This window comes from Lygodium microphyllum, chromosome 13 (genome assembly GCF_053477565.2).
Source record: "Lygodium microphyllum isolate KBCC chromosome 13, Lygodium_microphyllum_v1.1.10, whole genome shotgun sequence".
Classification (NCBI taxonomy): domain Eukaryota; kingdom Viridiplantae; phylum Streptophyta; class Polypodiopsida; order Schizaeales; family Lygodiaceae; genus Lygodium; species Lygodium microphyllum.
In genome coordinates this window covers 112765929-112770565 of record NC_141147.1, presented here as the reverse complement: position 1 = coordinate 112770565, position 4637 = coordinate 112765929, and the positions used below count along the sequence as shown (strand labels likewise).

Here is a 4637-nt window from a genome sequence, read left to right as displayed (position 1 = left end):
GTCAGGTTGAGGACCAAAAAGGCTTTCCTGCAACCGCTTGAACTCCTCATCAGAGATCTGATACTATGGCGCCGCATCCTCAATCTGCTCCTAGATACTCACAATGGCAGAGATGTCATCGATGCTCGTGCCATCATAACGAGCCACCTCATCAACATGTGGTGGGGCATCCTGTAAATCAAAATCTATGAAATCACTAGGTGCATCACGCACCATGATATAGTATAGTTCTTCTTCCCTAAGCTCCAACAACTCTAGCACATCCTGCATGAGTAGATATTCCACCCCCTCGATGGTGATAGCATGGAGAGAAGAGAGGGGTGGCTCTTCGCTCATGGGCATCTCATCAGGGCAGGGAGGTGGGTGTACAATGGCCAAGCTCTGTGCTGGCTCAACACTCAGATCGAGAGTGATCTCCTCAGGCTCCCTCTCAAAGTACTCTAATAGTGGCCGAGAGGGTGCGTCGATGCCCTCGTCACTGTCCTCTTGCACCTCAGTGCACATAACATATATGGCAAAGGCGGCATCCCTCTCAATGAGATCCATCGTGACGTGGTCCTGTGACGAGGTGGGCACTGCTTTAGCGCGGAGATGTTGCCCCACATGCACCAGGGCTCGACTTATCACCTTTGCATGGCTGGATTCGGCACACAAACTATACAAAAATCCATCGGAACCCACCTGAGAGTGGAGTCGAGAATAGAGCAAGTGAGAGGGTTCACTGCATCACAAAACGATGCTAGTATACTAGAGTCAGGGTCTACAGCGGAAAGCGAGCTCTCTAGACTCAAGGTCACGCAAAACCTAGGGTATATCTGGTCCCCTATGTGCGCGTAGCATGTGAAACTGATCCATGCGGCGAAGGCGGGAGTGGTAGCCATGGCACACAAAGAGAGAAGGAATGAGAGCACAAGTGTAGGGAAGTGGAGAATGAAAGTGAAAATGAGTTTGGAGTTATAGCTTTTATGTGTCTAGGGTTTTAAATAAAGGTTCTTTATAAAGTTATTAACTCTAAAGTTTCAAATTAAAACTCTTACCTTAGTTTCTTTATTTCTGTACTTTAAAGTCACTGTTAAAATTACTCATACAGACAAACGCTTCATTCTACATTATTATATCCTCGAATATGTTTGGGTCGCTGAGTATATTCAAGTCTAACGAGAGAAAATATATAATTTTTTAAAGAAAATAAATCTAAAAGGCCTTGAAATTCTCTTTCGATCCAATTTAATATTAAAATGTAAGAAACGAGCAGCAGAGATGCGCTACAATATATCATTGTGCAAAGACAATATTCTCTAGATTATAGACCTCTAACCTGCAATTTAATTATGATTTTTAACTGCACAATTGAGTAATTACAGTATGTATTATCGCACGCTTGGATCACAGTAAACTAAAATTTAAAGTACTCAGAAGTTCAAAAAAGGTATGTATTCGCTCTTTATAAAGTTTTTTTACAAGGATTCCACTATCTCAAGGATATGTGGAGAAGCACATTGTTTACATGTCATGGAGTGCTCACTACGAGTCCTGACTTTTCTATTATCTAACTTGAAATAGAAGTTGTAGAGGGGCTCACTGGACATTAATTGGATTTCTTGTCTCAGAAATAAAATGGGCCAATGACTCTCTGCACTGACTACGAAAGGATTATGACCACTCCACAAGATTACCACATCTACGAGCACTGTATGTGTGTCATCTCAGATATCTTGATCCAAGCTGATCCACTCCCCTCGCAAAAGTTGCCATCTTCTATATCGAAAGCGAACGCACAGAATTTGTCTAGCAATGAAATACCTGTAATAAAAACAAAAATAATGGTAAGTGATCAATGCGACTAACATAACAATTCATCTAAGCGAGACCTATGTCAATTAAATCAAGGTATGCAAAGTAGTAAAAAAGTTTTACCTGAATGTAATATCAGATTGGTTGACCCTGCACTCAATCGTCTCATCAAAATGTGTTCTTTTGACTTCCCAAGACTCACCCAATAGCTGACTCATCCATTCCTCGGATGGACACTTGCATTGATAAGTAATCTTTGTTTTCTTCAAAACATCACATGAACCAAATAAATGTGCAAACAATGAGAATGGAATAAACCAATTAAGATGCACATCTTTGGAGCCTGTGCTGGGTTTCATAGCACTATTGATGTCAGATTTTATCTTCGACTTGCAAGCTCTTGACAACTCCAAGCTACCAATGAACCATTCACCACTAGACAGTGGCGGCAATGGGACATGCTGCAATCTCTGGCTTTCTACCACATACAATGAATTATAAAAAAATATATGTTGAGTGGCAAGTTGACTTGTAGAGGTATTATCATAGATCAAAGAACCTATCTCTTCATGCCAAACATGTATCTTGCCGCTTAAACATTCCACATTCTGCCATTCATGCAAAGTCGATGGATATAGAGCTGTCAATCAAACAAGACTGAATTAGAATACTGCAAAGACTTTTAAAAACAACTCTGATACAAAAGAATAATCAATGATAAAATTTAACAACTTACTGTTTTGTTTATAATTTGCAATGTTGTTCTCGTCGTGTACAGAGATTTGTTTATGCGTATAAACATGTTGAATCAACACTTCTGTTACTGCACTTGTGCCATTAAACACTTTTCTGAACTCTAGAATTCTACCTTTCCAATGTTTGCTAGGGTTTGCAACATCCTTGCGCTTGACCTTGAAACTCCCTTGAGTACTTGGGTGCATCAAAATCCAATCCAACTTATAATACTTATCACAAATCCAATTACCGCCATTATCTTTCCTGTTGAAGACCTCCACTGCAAGTATGCTACTGATATTTTTCCTCCGTGAAGACATCTGTAACAACCAAATACAAAAGTTACCTATCAACATGTGTATAATTTGCAAATGTTCTCTCCAAATGAAATTAAATTTAAATGGATCAATTTAAAAAAGAAACATTGTATCTGTAATTTCTTTCACAAAGATCCCTAGATATGTTGAACAAGAAGTTGACTTATAGCAAGACCATTGTTCCTTCACTAACAGATTCCTGTAGTACAAAAACAAAAGAAATATTGGGTCAACGCATACATATAACTTATATAGGCTTTGTCCAAATGTGTTGAAATTTAACCATGGAACAGTAGTAAAAAATGGCAATATACCTGTGGCTTTCTCTGCAAAAAATCCCAAAGATGTTGTAGAAGTTGAGTTCTTAATAAATCATTGTTCTTCACCCTCGGAGATTCTTGGAGTAAAAAAACAAAGGAAAGCTCAGTATGCATGTAACTTGTATACATTTTGTTAAAACGAGATAAAATTTAACAGTGGAGCAACAAAAAAACAAGACAATATACCTGTAACTTTGTTTACAGAGAAACCCTAAGATGTTGAAGAAGAAGTTGAGTGTTCAAAATCCCAAAGATGTAGAAGTTGAGTTCTTAATAAATCATTGTTCTTCACCCTCGAAGATTCTTGGAGTAAAAAAACAAAGGAAAGCTCAGTATGCATGTAACTTGTATACATTTTGTCTAAACGAGATAAAATTTAACAGTGGAGCAACAAAAAAAAAGACAATATACTTGTAACTTTGTTTATAGAGAAACCCTAAGATGTTGAAGAAGAAGTTGAGTATTCAAAATATCACTATTATTGACTGTAAGTGACTCCTAGAGCATCAAAACAAAAGAAATTACATGTCAGAGAATGCACATAACTTGCACAGGTTTTCTCCAAACGAGATAAAACTTTACCATAAAACATCTATGGAAGAGAAAAATATACTTGTAGAGTTTTGTGAAGAGAATCTTAGGGCTTTGGTAAAACAAGCTCTGCTCTCATAAAACACATGAAACTCTCTCTGTGCTTGTGCAAAGCAAATGAAATTTTACAGGGTTACAGACAGGGCAAGAAACAGTGAGGCTGTAAAATTTTGTCAGGAAAGAAGAAGCGGGGAAAGAGATATGACAAATTTGAGTTCCACCTAAAAAAGAGGGGAAAACTGAAAAGGGGAGAAAAGAAAAGTCAAACATAAAAAATAAGAAAATGAAAATTCGAGGCACAAACTTCCAAGAAGTGACAGCTTTATACTCCCCTTTTCCCTTATTTTATTGCTGAGGGAAGATTTGGTCCAAGATATGGCTAGAAGATTCATGTTACGTGAATCTGGAATCCCAGCTCTCTCATTGGTTAGGCCTATATTTGTTTATTCACTCCTTAAGGGGCAAAAAAGAGAGTCCATATTTCTCCTAATGAGTGCTGCAAAGCCTTGATAACATGTAGGTTTTGAAGTCAGCATTTGAAGTAAATATCTTAATGACTTAAGAACTCAACAAGGAGGTTGTTAGACTAAGTAACCACCTCGTCATATTGCAAGGACCTTCTAGTACACATTGCACATAGCACCTAGGCAACCTTGGCAACACACACTGGGCTGACATTACCTAAGGTCATTTAGGATCATAATGCACAACTGCAACAATCACTTTCACATCTACATATAGGACACACTACAAGTCATTAGGGGGCAACTTGTGTAACCAAGCTGCCATCATCATATGCTCCATTCCAATCATTACAAGGGCTTGATGAGTAAATATTGTTGACCAAGATACCATAAGTCCAAGCCCCCTTTGAATAAAT

General features: G+C 38.2%; 1 long non-coding RNA gene across 1 annotated transcript; it reads right to left on the bottom strand.

The window, feature by feature from the left end:
- Positions 1-2957: 2957 nt before the first annotated feature.
- On the bottom strand, positions 2958-3454 carry LOC148027073 (uncharacterized). Its single transcript, XR_015692812.1, has 3 exons — positions 3353-3454; positions 3161-3243; positions 2958-3045 (listed from the first exon to the last, which is right to left on the bottom strand). It is a non-coding gene; the product is annotated as an uncharacterized LOC148027073 (long non-coding RNA).
- Positions 3455-4637: the final 1183 nt, after the last annotated feature.